The sequence below is a fragment of the Lygodium microphyllum genome, chromosome 30, assembly GCF_053477565.2.
Source record: "Lygodium microphyllum isolate KBCC chromosome 30, Lygodium_microphyllum_v1.1.10, whole genome shotgun sequence".
Lineage (NCBI taxonomy): Eukaryota > Viridiplantae > Streptophyta > Polypodiopsida > Schizaeales > Lygodiaceae > Lygodium > Lygodium microphyllum.
Genome location: NC_141164.1, coordinates 107,326,652 through 107,345,770, shown reverse-complemented (window position 1 = coordinate 107,345,770; position 19,119 = coordinate 107,326,652).

Below are 19,119 nucleotides of genomic sequence, written 5' to 3'. Positions count from 1 at the left end.
CCTTTAGGCATAGACTTTCTCATTCAAGTTACCATGTAAGAAATTAGTATTAATGTCAAGTTGATATACATACCAACCATGATGTGCAACCAAAGTAATGATTTTATGGATGGTTATGATACGTGATGTGGATGCAAAGGTCTCTTTGTAATCAATGTGCATCTCTGAGCATAACCCTTTGCCACAAGTCTTCTTTGTAGTAATCAATGCTATTGTCTATATGATGTTTAAGCTTAAAGAGCCACTTCTGCCTATGGTACACTTGCCTTCAGGCAAGAAGTCACATAAGTCCTAAGTATTATTATCTTCAATGCTATGTATGTCTAATTGCATACTATCTAGCAAATATGTATCCTCCAAAGCATCCTCAATAGAAAGAGGCTCTTCATCAAAGGTGACGGCCAATAAAGCACAATTCATAAAGTTTCCTAATTCCTAATGAGAAACTGCTCTAGTATGTCCAAGAAGAGGGGAAACCTGTTTGTTGTCCCATATAGTGCCACTATCTTTGCTTCCCAAATAACAGCCTTTGTGTCATCATGATTTGCTACCTCAATGGAGGAAAAATTAGGTTGAAAATCAATGTAGGCAGGAGGTTACTGAATTTGTTGTGATGGTGCATGAGATTGAGCAGGTGCATACTCAGCATTCTCTAGCAATGAACTAAATGATGGCATAAGAAAATCAAACCCATCTTTGAGACTTGATTGATTTTTACAATCATACAAAGACATTTTCAAATTTTTAGCAAAGATAACATCTCTACTAACAAGAACTTTTCCTGTAACAAGTTGATATAACTGATAGCCTTTCCTCTCGATAGAGTATCTAATAAAATTGCATTTAATTTCTTTGTCCTACAACTTGTGTCTATTTTGAGATGGAACACAAGTGTAGGCAAGATATCCAAAAGTACGACAAAGAATTTCCTTTAAGCATACATCTAGCCATCTCCATAAGAGATATTCTTGTGCTTGGCAAGACCATTCTATTGTGGTGTACAAGGCATAGTGTACTAATGAATAATGCCCTAGAAGGAACAAAATGTTGTAGATTCCTTTGACATGTACCCCCCTCCTCTATCAGTGTGGAGAGTAACTAATTTGCATCCACCACTAGAATTGTTAGCCATGGTAAGGAAATTCTAAAAACATAAGAATACCTCTAATTCGGCCTTCAAGCCAACCACTTGTGTGCTATGTGTAGTCATTAATGAAGATAACAAAGTAGGAACATCCGCTAAGAGAGGGAGTGCACATAGGACCACATGTGCCACTATTTACACGTTGTAATTTCTATGTGGCATCCGCACTTCCATCCTTTGAAAAGCACAATCTATGAAAAATTCCAAGCAAACACCCCTCACATGTATATTGCTTACAAGGCACACACATTTTGGGTAAATCATGCACCATATCTCTCTACAAGCATAAAAAGTAGTTAAAATTCAAGTACCCAAATTGAGCATTCCATAACTTAGTAGCAAATAAGGCAAGATCCACAACCATTGCATGCGAACAAGGTTTTCTATCATAAACATCAAGTCTACACAAGCCATGACATAATGTACTAGTGGTGATAACAATTAGATTATCATCATGCATGTCCTTAACCAGAGATGAAGGCCCAACAGATCAAACTTAAAAGCCATTAAGTAGCAATGACTAATGCAGATTATAGGTTCTTCAAAATGCTAGGTATATACAAAACATCCTTTAAGATGAAAACATCCCCATCACTACATTGATAAGGATTTTTACAATATCTTTGACTCTATAAGTAAGCATTGTTGGCACATGTGATAGTGCCCCCTACATAGCATCAATAAAAGAAATAAAAAGATGCATGCATGAGATGATTGCTTGCTATGACCATTATCAAATGGCATGATCATAAGAATAAGACACTACAAAAGCTTATGAACTAAAAGTTTCTGCAACATGAGCTGCCCCATCCTTCCACCATTTGGAGCATTAGACATGGTAGTCGTAAAAGACAATGAGGCTTGTTTGTTCTTATCCTCTATAGCCTTGAACTTGCACCACTCAAAGATCTCATGCACTGGCTTGCAACAATAGTTGCATCTTTTATTTTTCTTCTTGTTATCTTCTTTGTGCAAGGAAGAATAAGAGTTACCCTTTCCCTTATGAAGGGGGCATGAAGAACCTGATGACTTCCCTTGGCCTCTATGACAAGAGGAGGTAAAGACTTGATCATGCGAGGTACTAGTAGAGTAGTTTGAGAGGAATTAGCTCCTTCTGCAAATTGAAGTGTGGTCAAATCATTAAGAGAATACTCATGCCCATTGCCTTGACACTACAATAGAATGAAATCAAACATGCAGAAGGGCGACATGCAAAAGTGGGCATGTTTAACCTCTCGGAAGAAAACCCATTTATGATTGTGTGAACCTCAACAAATTTTTTTTGCATGTAATTGCATCCACAAATGCATAAAGAAAAGATAGTCTTCATGCTACATTAAACACACTAAATGCAACCTAGATCTAAAACTGAATCGCATGCATTTAGGCATTTTAAAAACCAAAAAAAAAAAGAAACAACATTTAGGGAAAACAGAAAGTAAATAGACAGAGAGAGACACACACACACACAGAGAGAGAGAGAGAGAGAGAGAGAGAGAGAGAGAGAGAGAGAGAGAGAGAGAGATCATCAAATGTGCTATGAGGTGCTTGTGCTTGTATCACTCATCATGGGAGTTTTCTTAAGGTGGAGAGAACCCTCCCTCTTTTGGAAAATTCTAAGGTTTGGCTCTTCATCAATTTCTTTTCTTTATGCAAAGCTCCTTTTAACTTTTCTTATTCTTTATCTTTTGCTATTGAATACTCTCAATTTTCATATTGAAGCATTGTGTATATGTGTGATTGAAAATTTGTGTATTTACAGTTAAACATATATTTTAATAAGATTTTTAACTTTTTCTTAAATGCCATTTTGAATGGCTTGTTTCACTCATTCTTAAATGCTATTTTTAACAAGGGTTTCAATGTGATGAGTGAGAATCATGTGTAGACTTTGGTTAGGGTTTAGGAATTCTTGGACAAATGTTAATTTTAATGTGTCTATTAATAACTTGCTGGTTGATGCAATATATACTGAATAAAGATAATACATGCCCCAATGTTATTGCTTGTATTCAAAGTTACCATAGGGAATAAGATAAAGGTAGACAATTAGAGAAGAGAGTGTGCATACCATGCTTGAGGGTGAATACTATTCTTATATTTTTTCTTGATTTACTTGGGGTTGTGTGAGATGATGAATAAGTTGCACTTTCCCTTTGTGAAACATGGATCTTTGAATCTTTTCTTTGACAAGGGAATTAATTATCCACATCTATTTAACTTGATTTACTTGGGGATGTGTTGGATGTTGAATGAGTTGTACTTTCCCTTTGTGGAACATGGCTCTTTGAATCTTTTCTTTGACAAGGGGATCAATTGTCCACATATATTGTTGCTCTAGCTCTAATTCTCCCTTCCTTTTATTAGGCCTCTATTCGGCCTAGTCTAAGTAATCCTAGGATAATTATATAGGGTAAATTAAAATATGGCCATCATTAGTTTATGAATCATTGTGGCCCTTTCCATAATCTAATTGAAGAAGCTTTATTTCATACTCAAAGATTAGATATCTTAGCATAGCCCAAAAATAAGCCTACTAATACGGCTCCATATCAAGGCTCCATATCAATCTCAAAGTGAGACTAGTCTAATCTTATGTCCATATTAGTATCAAAGTGAGTCTAGCCCAATCTTGTGCCTAATTAAAAGGATATAGACTAACACCACTTGGAAAGAATACATAGAGTGACACCAATTGGAAGCACTAGATTGGATGACCTACTTAGTCGATAAAGTAGCCTATGATGGCATGTAGTCTAATTTCCAACAAATTTAGCCCTCCAACTAGGAATTTATGACCAATCTAACTCTTTGCTTTCAACATGCTTGTACTTGTTTGGGATGATATAGCCCCTAATCTATATGGAATTCATAATAGGACAACATTGCCTCATACACGAATATAGCACACTGTTGTAGGTAGCACAAAAAACACATGATGTTGTATCAAGTAACTCATAGGAAACTCAAAGATAATGCCATAGGAACATGAGAATACATCATACAACACTAATAACAATAATTAAGAGAAAAAGATCAAAGAATATGTTGGAAGTAAAGCAAAAACATAGATGGAATCATGGTGTCAACTGTTAGATCCCATATATCATCATAAACATCTATCATACAACTAGTCATAATCACCAAGAATGAGCAAAAAATGTGAGAGACACTAGTAATATCTCTTCAGGACACACCTAAAATTTGCCTACATAACTACAATTCATGAGGTATCTAAAGATTTCTTCACATACAAAACTACCAAGTCTAAGGTTCCAGACAATGCTAAGGGAAACATAATGTATCAAGCCATGGTTAACTCTTGGCACAACTCGATGGATGGCTAGCATAGCCATGACTCGAAACCTTACATGTCATGATGTCAAATGCCTTAAAGAGTTGACGTAACTAATGAGAAATTTTATACCTTACTCATAGTCTTGTACCATGAAGTAAGCTAAAAAAAGAGAAAGGATAAGTATAGGATACTTATAGTCCTCTACTATGGTTTGCATAATCCACTCAAAAGACTATCACAAAACATAGGTATACATATCATAGTATGATGGAAATTACAAAGTTTGACAACGATAAGTAAAGAACTTCGTAAGATATGAGGCTCACTAGGGCATCATGAGAATTAGTAACATGATATTCTTGTGCATGCTGCTCATGTGATACAAAAGGTAGAACATCAACTTCATGAATCTTATCATATGTAAGTTTCCAGATCTTAACTTGAGTCACCGATATAATCTGGCATCACTTTATTAATATCATCCTTCAAAGCATCATAATCCAAGGACTCATTTCCAATTTTATCATGCTGCTTTTGACACCTTTCAGATTAGAAAACATAATGAAAAGTCTATCATATTCAGCTTGCAATCTATTAAGATTCTCTTTAAATGCATCCTTCCCATGTATCAAGACTTCCAAATTTTATAAAACCAAATATTTCTACAAAATTGCATGTGGCTAGGAGATCACTTTGATACATTCTCCTTGCAATGGCAATCCACTAATCATATATTCTCTTTACCAAAACATTCTGCATCATGGTAGCATCACTCTACATGAACATGGGTCTATCAAGATATACATCCAAATCTAGTAACATCTAAACCTCTTCATCAATACCTTGACTTTGATGCATAGTATTAATGGTTACTTGCTCCAAATTGCTACTTTCATGCATCAGGTCAATATTTACCTATAGTGGGTTAATTGTCACCTGCAATTGTGAACCTGCTGCCTGCCTTCAATAGTAATCTTATTTTTTTCCACGGCAACCCTATTTTCTATTGCGGTACCCATGTTTTTTGATGTGATATTGTAGTCTTCCATAATGGGGTTGCAATTGCCTTCATCAGGATTGTAGTTTCTTGTGACTTGAATGGCATTTGTTTTGCCCACTTGAGACAAAAAAATACTACTGCTAGCACTAAAATATCACCGAGATAAGTGTAATTAAATATTGTCAAATTTTGAAAGCTATTTATCTCATAAAACTGGCAAATGACCATAATATCCATAGAATTCCAAACTACCGCTCCATGCACTGCAACAATGACTTGCATAAAATCGATTCCCGCTACTTGCTAAACCTATGAATCCTTCTATGGCTCATTATTATTAACTTGAATTAATATTCGAAGCATAAATCCATTAATTGCAAGTTTAATAATGTCTCCTTACATTATAGCTAGAATAAAATGTCTTCAATTGCTCGCTTGATAGGTAATGAGCCATAGTTCTATAATACAACCATTTTAATAAAATATGCTAGGTTGAGAACTCATAATATATAATGACATCCATAATATATCATATGGAATGAAGATATATAACCACAACAAAATCAGTAAATTACTACTCTAGCATTGTCATCATAAATAAATGTATGGCAATGTACCACACAATTTGGATCTTGAATAAGACATTGCATCTTGAAAAAAAAACGATAATCCATAAAAACTTGTATCTTCTAATTTTCAAGTTCTTGGAACGAGTGATCTTCATGGTATTGTCGTATTTGTTGTTTCTGAGGTTGATATAGCACTTCTTGTTGTTTTTCAACTTGTTGTAGGAAGTGCAAGAATTCAACTTGTTGTTGTAGGAACTGCAGAAATTCAACTTACTGCTATAAGAATTTTGTTTGCTGCTACAAGCATTACATCAATGTAAATTCAGGTTGCAAGAATTCAAGATACTATTGGAATCATCACTTTCATGCTCAAAAACCAATCAATATGAATAACGTCAACCATTCCTACTGTAACATAATTTGTATAGATATCCACTATAGATAGTTCCATACTTTCAAATGCTCCAACTTCAATGATAAAGTGATCAAAGTCCTCAAGAACTTCAATAATATCAATCTGAATTGAAATATCAACAAACTGATCATTCAATGCATAGACATCCTCAAGAATAACATCTGGACTTAAAGCATGAGAAAATTCTAATTGAGTTTACAAACCAACAATTTCATTACCCTTTTGCAAAAATTCCTCAAGAGTATTAATGAATTCAAAACAATGGGAAACTTGAAAATCTATTGCATTGCATTCTTCACTTGAGAAACTTCCTACTATAGTAATGCTTTCTCTTCGTGAAGCCAATTGGTAACAAACAAAGCTTCAATTGTTGTAATGTTTATTACATTTCTCTCCTTTTCAAGCCCAACAGAATGCCGATGAATCATCTTAGTTGGAGATTGAATCATAGAGTGTAGCTCATGCAAAGCTTCAAAAAAACCATACAAACTAACTACATTTTGCAATTCTTAATATTCAACCAACTCTTACATAGGAAACATAGTACTAATCTTAATTCCCATTCTTCTTGCAAAGAGATTAATCTTGCCATCCCACAATTCCTGTAGTGGAACACTAACTTGTTCTTCAAATTGAGCAATGCAATGACCAAAAATATTATCGTACATGTTGGAAATATGGATATCTTGAATAAATGCATCCAAACATGGTGCATTTTGCACTATGGCTAATTGCACTTCAAGTTCTTGTAAAGTTCCTTCATTGAAATCCAACTTAGTAGTTGCATTATTTTCCTTAACATTAGTATGAGGAAAAACGAAAACCATGATGACATCTTCATTACGAAAACTATAATCCTCAAACTTATCATCCATAACAACATCATCTTTTTGAATACGTAACCGATCTTCTTGATCACCAATCTTATCATATTCATTGTTCATAACTTCTAACTTGTTTTTCTATTGCTTAAACTTGATTGCAAATTAATTTTGATAGTTTGGACCAAAATACGAAACATACCTTAAGATTATTGATGCAAAGTGTGTGATGATCCACTCTCCCATTGGCAAGCTGCTCTATTGGGTTTGGAGGACTCAAGGATTGTTGGCTTCTTTGGCTCTTGTCCTCTCTCACTCCCTTTATCTCAATATTTTGCAAGTCTATGGATAAAGAGCACCAATCATCATTATCATCATCACTTGAACTTTTCAATTGAATCTAGAACATCTTCATATCTTTCCTTGAGCTTTTCAACTGCTATAAGCAATCTCCCAAATAGACCATTCTTCCTAGTAGTCACTGATGCTAGTGAATCTGGAATAGGAGCTGTCCTTATGCAAGATTCACATCCCGTAGCCTACTCTAGCTGAAAACTTAAACCATCTGAACTCAAATATTCTACCTATGATAAGGAATTGTTAGCTGTAGTACAAGCTTTATGTCAATGGAAACACTATTTAATGGGATCTGAATTCATGATCAAAACTGACCAACAAAGTATCAAACATCTCCTTAGTCAGCCACCACAAATCTCTAACTGTCATATTAAATGGGCTGCTTTGATTCAAAGTTTTCATCCACTTATCCAATATCAACTTGGAAAAGAGAATGTTGTTGTCGATGCTTTAAGTAGAAGACCAAGTATCCATAATATTTTTGTTATATCTTTTGATTCTCTTATCCCTATGAAAGATACCTATGATCAAGACCCCAGTTTTTAAGCTGATTGGAATAAATTAGTTGCTAATAACTGGATTCCAATTGATTCATTGTCTTATTCTGATGGATTTATGTTTTATGAGAAAAGGTTGTGTGTAAGTGTTCCATTTAAATCATTTCTATTGCATGAAATTCATTGTCCCCGCCATATCAAGGCCATAGAGGTATTATTTCTACTTTGCGTACATTGATTGAAGATTTTTATTGGTCATAAATGGAATTTGATGTTTCTAACTTTGTACCTAAGTGTTTAATTTGTCAAAGAGTTAAGCGACACCATGGTAAGCAATATGGTTTGTTAATGCTTTTACCGATTTCCAACAATCATGGAAACATATTTCAATGGATTTTATAACTGGTTTGCCTAACACCCAAGCTAATCATGATATGATTTGGACTATTGTAGATCAATTTAGCAAACAAGCATATTTCCTTTCATGTAAGAAAACATTAATTGCAACTCAAGCTACTCAATTGTTTTTTAGAACTGTTTTCACTAACCATGGTTTGCCAAAATTTATTATTTTTTATCGTGATTCTAGATTTTGCAATAATTTTTGGACTACTTTGTTTGCTAATCTAGGTACAAAGATTGATTTCTCATCTGCATTTCATCCCGAAACAAATGGGCAAATAGAAGCTACTAACAGTACAATTTTAGATCTTTTGCTTGCATACACAATTTCAAAACCACAAATATCAAATACACACTTACATTTACTTCAGTTTGCATACAATAATACACCCCATACAACTACACTGAAAGCACCTTTTGAAATCATTTATGGACATAGATTGCTGATCCGGGTTTTTCACAACCCGGATTATTACCACAAAATTTGGCCAAAGCCCCTATCAAGAGCTTACCATATCACTTTGGGTTTACTCTTCAAGCACTAGGTATGCTACATTGCTTCTCGATTATGATAACTCTAGCAAATGGAGGGAACAAGTTCTTAGAAGGCATGTCAATGTAAAGGGTAAAAGGGATGGTTATCTTAGTGAAGATGAAAATGGATTACACCTAGGAGTTGAGTGAATGCATAGATTTTTCAAAGGACTAGCCTCCAACTATACATGGGCTCCGTCTGCATCACTAAGATTGGAATCTATCACCATCATTAGAGGACACCTCACCATAGTACACAAGTCAATATGCACATCATGGTGTCATTTGGATCTTGCACAAAAGCTTACAAGCATGGACCCCTTTTGTCACATGCTTATATGTATTTATATACATATGGGGGACTAAAGTCAAAGCAACTTTTAGAAGCCGTTTTTTATAATCTCAATAACTCCCAAGAAAAAGCGAATTTCAAGAAAATTCACATGAAGCCCGATCGGTTTCGACCTAGTCCACAAAGTTGCAGAAGAAACTTTTTTCAAATTCCTCATGGATTTGAAGTTACGAAGGCGCAGACTGCTGGCTACATGCAATTTTCTTCTCTCTTTCACCACACCAACTTTCCACTCTATCCTTCTTGTAAATATATTATAATAATGTGCTTTGGGCACCCACCTCTTGTAATCTAGCTCAATTTCTCTATGTTGTCTACCACCACCCTTGGCTTCTTGCATGATGACCAAGGTGGGGACTTGTCCCATTCACTATGCTCCATATTTTCAAAGATGCAATACATCATCCATACATCATCTAGGATTATGTTAATCAAGAAGATTAGCTTAATCTAATCCCTCATGTAGGCTATATAAAGAGCCCATGGAGAATGAAGAAGGGGAGAGGGAGGACAATGACAAGTCCATGAGAGCATTCTAGAATACCCTCATCTCTTTGAGGTAAGCTATGAGTAAGTTCTTTTATTATGTAGTACAATGGCAAGCTTCCTCCACCTATTCTCCTATTATCTCCCTCTCTTCTCATCTTCTCATTCCATGTAGCATAATGGCAAGCTTCTTCTACCTCTTCTCCTCTTGTCTCCCTCTCCTCTCATCTCTCTCTCTTATATTCCAATATGGTGTCTAGTACATATATTCTCTCTTGTAAATTTGTGTCTTGGTTCTCTTGATTCTCTTTGAGAAAAGGGATGTCCTAGTCCATCCTCCCTTTGGCTAGGTGGTGCCCCTCTTTAGTTCTCTTAGTGAGGATTGGAGGTTGGATGGGTAAGAGGCAACCCATTCATCATTTCAGCCCTCATTTTTGGTGCCCCCGCTGAGGACATTCTCAATCACAATTCTCTACCTCCTTATGTGGAATGATACAACACATGGTGATGCATCCTCTACAACAAGTTCCCCAAGTGGCTCTTCCTCAACGCCTTCACCAACTATTTTTGAAGCTGGTCGAAGTCCACGACTCCCAGAATTGTCTCCTAAAGAAGCTCAAGAAAGAAAGTATGCCTATCGAATGACGACACGCATGCGGGTAAAAGGTGTTCACTTTAGAAATTCCATTATCTCACAAGGGAAAAAAATATGTTGCCATCAATTGCTAGGTTCTCATAATTGTGGTGAGTGTTTTGCAAACAAAGTGAAAGCCCTTCCGAGAGGTCCTCGTCTCCAAATCATCAAATCCCTCTCTCTCTCTCTGACCTAATCCACATCAAAGGAGGACAACTATGCATGAACGGTGTGGAGTTTTGTAGAAGTGCAAAGTATGAAGACTACCTTCAACTGTTGTTAGCTCGAAGGTTGGGTGTGGTTGAAAAGGTGGCCATCACACCTTATGAAATATATGTCGCCGAAGATGGATACATCAAGGCAAGAACAATCACTAGTGAGCAAATTCTCCGTATAGCAAAGTTGGTGGGTTCCAAAAAGAAACACTCTGGAAAAATCCTTCATAATTCAAGAAAGTGCATCCCCTCTACTCCCTTAAGTAGTCTCCACTCATCATGAATAATAATAATGGCCCAAATTTCTACACCTTTCACTCTGTACAAAATATCCGAGTTAATGTATGCATCAGTAGGAAGATTTTCTTCTAGTAGCGTCTTGTCATGTACTTTGGGGCTAAAAGATTAAGGGAGATTCTTGTATCACCAGAACCTATAATCTTCCCAATGCTAGACTACAATGCATCCTTCAATGTACATGTATTTATCCTATTATAATAGTTTCTCATTAATCAGAACGAGTTGTATGGACCTATCCATCCACTTGCTATGCAAACTGTGCATATTGTAGCTAGCACAAAACTTAGATTCCAAGGCATTATTAGAAGCATACTGGGGCCTAGACGTCTTACTGAAATCAATGCATCTGTGAACCCATTCATCCTTCCCCTTATAAAATACAACTTAAGTCTAGACGTTTTCATCTTCATACTCTACTAAGGCAACATGGCATTTCCAAGTTTTTTTGGGCACAAAGGGGAGAAAGCTCTAGACTTTTTGGATGACTTGGAAATGGCCTTCCTAGTCATAGGCCGGGATGATGAAGCAACCAAAGTACGGGCCTTCTCTTTAGTTCTAAAGGGTGATGCTCGAGTGTGGTATCAAGCTCTCCCGGAGGCTACAAGGGGTAATTGGGAGGATCTTAAGACCGCATTCATGCACAAGTACCAAGATATAGAGCCACCTGAAGATATTTGGAGACAGCTCTTAGATCTTCGCCAAACCGTAGCAAGGGAATACCAAACCTATGAAGGCATGTTTATAAAATTGTGGGATAAATGGACAGCCTCTTTAGCCGAGGGAGAAAGAGTACCTGATTGCCTTAAGAAAGATTGTTTTCTAGCCGGACTCCATCCTCTACTAAGGGAGAAGGCCAAAGGAAAGTTTCCCACATCCTATGAAGAATCAGTCACTTATGCGAGGGAGAAAGATAGAAAATTGAAGTATCAAGCCCAGTTGAAGGGGGGAGTTGAGCCCATGCAGGTTTTACCAACCATGCCAAGGCCTAGAGAAATAGCAGAGGCCCCACCTGAACAAGAGATACCACAGCAAGAGCTCCTACAACGCATTACTAATCAACTTGAAAGCCTTTCATTAAATTTGTGCAAGGAGTGCGGCCCTCTCCCCTCATAAATGAAGGCAATCGAGGTCCAAGGAGGCAAGAAAGAGAGTATGTTTGCTATAATTGTGGGGAGAATGGCCATGGTATGTACTTTTGCCCTCATCCTAGGCATTTTCCAAGAAATGGGTTCCAACCAAGAAGGAGGGGACAACAAGTGACACCACCTAGGGAAAGGTTTGTTCCACCGAATCCAGGGCTTCCACCACCAGTTCAAGTTCTCCAGCATCCTCGACCACTTGCAGAGGTGCCGCCCTTGCCTGTCCAACCGCCAGAGAATCATGATGTTAGGATAATTAGTTTAGATGAGAGTGATGTCAAAGGGAAGGCCAAAGTAGTAGAGGTTGAAGCAATGCCGGTGAAGAAAGCCCGGAGAATTGAGAGAATGGAGCCTACACCACCAAAGGAGGTTGAAAATATGGAAGAGGAGGCAGAGTCATCAATGGCTGCAAAGACACGCAACAGTAAAAAGAGGAGGACTCGCTCACGCCGACACATTGAGCCAGATGATTTTTCCCTGGGTAAAGGTACTAGAGCTTATGATTTGCTTACTGATGTGAGGAATCAAGGGCCAAAAATTTCATGGCCCCAATTACTACATCTATCTCCAACAGTGCGGCGACAATGGTCAAAGATGGTAAGCATTAGACCCATGAAGAATAGACATGTGAATGCAATCTAGGCTAGAAAGATGAAAGATATTGTGCCTCTAGTGGAAGCCGAAATCAATGGGCAGAGAGTGTCAAAGACATATGTGGATGGAGGTGCAGAGATTTGTGTCATGACGAAAAAGTTGATGCATCGTTTGGGACTAGAGGTAAATGAAACTACTAAATTTGGGGCCAAAATGGCTAACAATGTAGTAGTAAATTGTTTGGGAGTTATAAACAAAGTCAAGGTAAAGGTGTGTGGAGTGCAATTGGAGCTTGACATGTATGTGATGCCAGTGAAGGGGGACGGCTATCCGCTCATTCTTGGGCGACCATGGCTAATGGGAATGAAAGCCAGAAAAGATTGGGAGACAGGGGCTTTAGAGCTAAGGCCACAAAAGGGGCTACATAAAAAATGGAAGAGCACTATCTACAACATGAAGGAGGGCCGACAGGAGGATCTTGTGTTAGAAACCACCGCTAATGAATGGAGTTCCAGCGAGGGTTGGTCATCTATGACAGAGGGAGAGTCTTCTAATGAGGAGGAAGAAAGCTCTCTAGAAGTGATGGGGATTACATTAAAAGGTCTTTCAGGTAGTGAAATTCCGCAGCAGCTTCCAAAGGTCGGGAAGGAGGGGTTAGAAAAAATGTTGGCTAAGGATCTATCAGTTGAGGAGAAGGCAGCCTACATGGAAGTGGTGATAAAACACTCTGCACTTTTTATTTCTGATTATGAACACATCACAGGTGTGACAGCAGTACAACATCACATTAATCTAAAAGAGGGAGCACGGCCAGTGGTGCAGCGACTACGACGATTGGGAGTAGTTCAACAAAACGCTCTACTCACTGAGGTGCAACGACTTTTAAAGGCAGGCTTTATCTATCCAATAGGGGATTCAGAGTGGGTTTCACCTGTGGTGGTGATACCCAAGAAGAATGGAAAATTGAGGATTTGTGTGGATTACAAGCCGCTAAATGCTGCAACTAAGAGAGATCACTTTCCTCTTCCCTTTCAGGATGAAATACTCAACGAGGTGGCCGGGCATGAGAGATACACTATTTGTGATGGGTATTCAGGTTATTTCCATATTCGAATAGCTGAGGAGGATCAACAGAAGACCACCTTCATTACACCTTGGGGTTGTTTTGCTTACAAAGTAATGCCATTTGGATTAACAAATGCCCCAGCTACCTTCCAACGATTCATGAATTATGTCTTCCAGCCATATTTTGGGAAATCCATCAGGGTCTTTATTGATGATTTTTGTATTTATAGTTCTAAGGCTCTACATCTAGGAAAGGTGGATGAAGCCTTCAACCGCCTTGCACAAATGGGGGGGGCAGTTGAACCATGAGAAGTGTCGCATTGGTGAAAGCAGTGTAACTTTGTTAGGGCATGTCGTAAGTGAGAGGGGCATTGAAGCAGATCCAAACAAAGTTAAGGCCCTATTGGCGGTGCCATCACCATCTTCTGTGAAGCAACTAACCTCTTTCATTCAAAAGGTGCGATATATGGGGTGGTTCATTCATCTCCTCTCCCAATTAATATTTCCACTGCAATAGCTAACCCACTCTGAGGAGCTCCTGTGGAGTAACGAAAGCGAAAGGTGCTTTCACGAGGTGAAGAAGGCTCTTAGTACCCTTCCTATAATTTTACAGCCTTGTTGGGATCAGGAGTTTTTTGTCAATCCGAGTTTTGGGAAAGATGCTTTAGGGGCAGCACTAATACAAAAGGATGCTAAAACTGGCCTAATGAGACCAGTTTACTTTTCTAGCAGAGTAATGATAGCATCAGAACGAGGGTACAAGATGGTCGAGGTGATGGTTTTGTCTCTAATGTTTGCTGTAAGAAAGTTTCGTCCTTATCTTCTCCCTAGGCCGTTCACAGTGATCACGACAGAAGAGCATTTTCCCTATGCCTTACAGCACATGGATGTTTCAGCTAGAATCGCTAAGTGGGTGATACAACTCCAAGAGTTTGACTACACCTTCAAGGTGGAGGATTCTACTCAAGCTTGCCTAGCTGATTTGTTGACCCATAGATGCCATCAAAAGAAGGAAAAGGAGAAGGGAAAGGTAAAAGAGGAGACACCTCCTCTTGAGGAGCCGCCTGGAGAATGCCCATGCCCTCTACTTTGATGGAGCCTACAAGCGTATTAAAGACAAAGCGGCAGCAGGAATAGTGGTGTTCAGTCCCGAAGGTGACAAACTTTATGGAGAAGGTATTAGCTTGGAGGATGTCCATTCTAATAATGAGGCAGAATATCAAGCCTTGCTTTTAGGTTTGAGGTGGTGTCTTTCACATGGTGTCACTCGACTTAATGTTTTTGGGGATTCTATGCTCATTGTTAAGCAAATGAAAGGAATCTGGGCTTGTAAAAATGATAACTTAGCAGTGAAAATGAGGGAAGCTAAAACTCTCATGAGAAAGCTATAGAAAGCGCAAATCTATTTTATGCCAAGGCGCACAAATGGCGACGCAGATGCTCTAGCAGCTGAAAAATTGAAAGAGGTAATGGTGGGTATCATTACAGTAAGGCTTCCCTTGTTTCAGGGTAAGTTTCAACTACAAGATGTGCTTTATTTTCTTGAGCAAGGTGAGGCACCTATACATATGAGTAAAAGTGAGAAAAGGTGGCTAGCTACTAAGGCCACTAAATACCGCTTGATAAATGAGGTGTTGTATTGCAAAGGAAAGGACGCAGTGCTTAGAAGGGTGCCAATAGCAAAGGAGATTATAGATGTGATTAAGAGCTGCCATGAAGGGGTTTGTGGCAGACATTTTGCTCAAGAAATAACCAGCAGGAAGATTCTCCAAGCTGGGTTTGTGTGGCCTAGTCTACATCGAGATGTGCAACATTGGTGCCGCACTTGTGACAATTGCCAAAAGGCCGGACCAAGGAAGCTAGTGCATGAGGAACAAAATCCCATAACTACATATGGCCCATTTGAGAAATGGGGAATTGATGCAATAGGGCCACTCCCACGAACTCAATCTGGCAAGGAATACATCATAATGGGAGTGGACTACATGACGAGGTGGGCAGAGGCTTCAGCAACTAGTAGGATCACAGCCCAAGAAGTGGAAAAATTTGTGTTTGAACATATTTGTTGCATGTTTGGCACACCTTTGGAAATTATCTCTGATCGGGGTCCTGGTTTTAGGGCGAACCTAGTAGGGGAGCTAATGAAAAGGCTAAAAATCAAGCACAGGCATTCTACTCCCTACTATCCACAGTGTAATGGTTTGGTCGAAAAATTGAATGGGCTGATTTGTAAGATAATTACCAAGCAGGTACACATGCACCCCAAGCACTGGGATAAAAAATTGAATGCAGCTCTTTGGGCCTACAGGACTTCACTCAGAACCTCACTTGGCTATACTCCATTTCACCTCGTCTATGGCCAAGAAGCTTTGCTTCCTATAGAGGTGGAACTGGCCAGTTTGCGTGTTTTAGTAGCGAGTCAAGAGAAGAATCAAGATAAGAAGTTAGAGGAAAGGATCTTGGATCTAGAGAGGCTGGAGTTAGACAGAGAAGCAGCAGTCCAACACTATTCCATGAAAGCTGAAGAGAGAAGGAAGACATTTAATAAGAAGTTGGCTAGCAAACACATAAGGGAAGGATCACTTGTGCTACGTTATGATAACCGCTTTGATAACAGAAAGGATGCTAAACTTGTGTTCAAGTGGGAAGGGCCATTCGTGGTCATAAGGAGATATCCAAATGGAACCTATAAGCTAGGTGACATGGATGGGAAGGTTCACAAGACAAGGGTAAATGGATGGCGATTGAAGCCTTATTTTCAAAGAAATATGAACACTTTGGAGCAGTCATTCAATGAAGAGCCACCAATGAGGGGGTGCAGTCCTCCTTGCTCTATTGGACCATCATTATCAAGCTAGAGGCATGAATACCTCTAGCCTAAGGGGAGGGCGAATGATCCGGGTTTTTTACAACTCGGATTATTACCACAAAATTTGGCCAAAGCCCCTATCAAGAGCTTACCATATCACTTTGGGTTTACTCTTCAAGCACTAGGTATGCTACATTGCTTCTCGATTATGATAACTCTAGCGAATGGGGGGAACAAGTTCTTAGAAGGCATGTCAATGTAAAGGGTAAAAGGAATAGTTATCTTAGTGAAGATGAAAATGGATTACACCTAGGAGTTGAGTGAATGCATAGATTTTTCAAAGGACTAGCCTCCAACTATACATGGGCTCCGTCTGCATCACTAAGATTTGGAATCTATCACCATCATTAGAGGACACCTCACCATAGTACACAAGTCAATATGCACATCATGGTGTCATTTGGATCTTGCACAAAAGCTTATAAGCATGGATCCCTTTTGTCACATGCTTATATATATTTATATACATATGGGGGACTAAAGTCAAAGCAACTTTTAGAAGCCGTTTTTTATAATCTCAATAACTCCCAAGAAAAAGCAAATTTCAAGAAAATTCTCGCGAAGCCCGATCAGTTTCGACCTGGTCTACAAAGTTGCAGAAGAAACTTTTTTCAAATTCCTCATGGATTTGAAGTTACGAAGGCGCAGACTGCTGGCTACATGCAATTTTCTTATCTCTTTCACCACACCAACTTTCCACTCTATCCTTCTTGTAAATATATTATAATAATGTGCTTTGGGCACCCACCTCTTGTAATCTAGCTCAATTTCTCTATGTTGTCTACCACCACCCTTAGCTTCTTGCATGATGACCAAGGTGGGGACTTGTCCCATTCACTATGCTCCATATTTTCAAAGATGCCATACATCATCTAGGATTATGTTAATCAAGAAGATTAGCTTAATCTAATCCCTCATGGAGGCTATATAAAGAGCCCATGGAGAATGAAGAAGGGGAGAGGGAGGACAATGACAAGTCCATGAGAGCATTCTAGAATACCCTCATCTCTTTGAGGTAAGCTATGAGTAAGTTCTTTTATTATGTAGTACAATGGCAAGCTTCCTCTACCTATTCTCCTATTATCTCCCTCTCTTCTCATCTTCTCATTCCGTGTAGCATAATGGCAAGCTTCTTCTACCTCTTCTCCTCTTGTCTCCCTCTCCTCTCATCTCTCTCTCTTATATTCCAATATGGTGTCTAGTACATATATTCTCTCTTGTAAATTTGTGTCTTGGTTCTCTTGATTCTCTTTGAGAAAAGGGATGTCCTAGTCCATCCTCCCTTTGGCTAGGTGGTGCCCCTCTTTAGTTCTCTTAGTGAGGATTGGAGGTTGGATGGGTAAGAGGCAACCCGTTCATCATTTCAGCCCTCAATTGCCTACACATGTTACATCATTTTCAAACAAAGTTAAAACTGCTGATGATATTGCCAGTATGCATGCTACTATTTTTGCTTAAGTCAAAGACATGATTGTGAAAGGCCAGCAATCATACACTAAACAAGCTAATAAGAAAAGAAAAGCTATGAATTTCAAAATTGATGATTATGTTTGGTTACGCATTGAAAAGAGAAGATTACAAAGTGTTGAGAAACACCCTGTTGTTAAGTTAGCCCCTAGATTTTATGGACCTTTCAAGATCATTCACAAAATCAATGACAATATATTTAAATTAAAATGATCCCAAAACTGGAAAATCCATAATACTTTTCATATCAGTTTGTTATGACCTTTTAGAGGCCAATTACTTGTTCACCCTATCTATGAAAACCCTCCTTTTCTAGAAGAAGAAACTGAAATCCTTGAACCCGAAACTATTCTAGACACTGACTTTATGACCACTAGAACTAGTCGTACATATTCTAGATATTTGGTTAAGTTTAAAAATCATCATGTTGAAGAGGCCCAATGGATGCACGCCCATGACCTAAGTGCTTACCCCTCACTACTCGCTCCATATTGAGCTAATAACAATTGAGGTCAATTGCTATCCCACCCCGGGGATATGATGCCAGGAGGCATATTCCATGGTGGATTCCGTTAGACCATGGTGGATTCTATGAGTTTTTATTTCACGGTGGATTCCGTGAGGTTTTGCGGTGGATTCCGTAAAACTATATTTATTTACCGAGGCTCGTACACAAGGAGGATACCTTGTGCAAGAAGTTGACAAGGACGCCTTTGTCCTTTTTGGGCATCATGTTAATTTAATGTGTATGTGGGTGATTCCATGGCAAGTGATTCCACAAAATACATTTTTAAATTAATGGACGTTTATGATTTTAGAGTGCACTCGTATTAAATTAAGGTTATGATAGTGTTCCAACCTATTTATTTATTTTGTAGCTGAAGACTGCTAGGTATTCACTTTTATCGATTTAATTTTATTATTTTCTAACAATTGTGAATGCTTCAATTGATATGTAGAG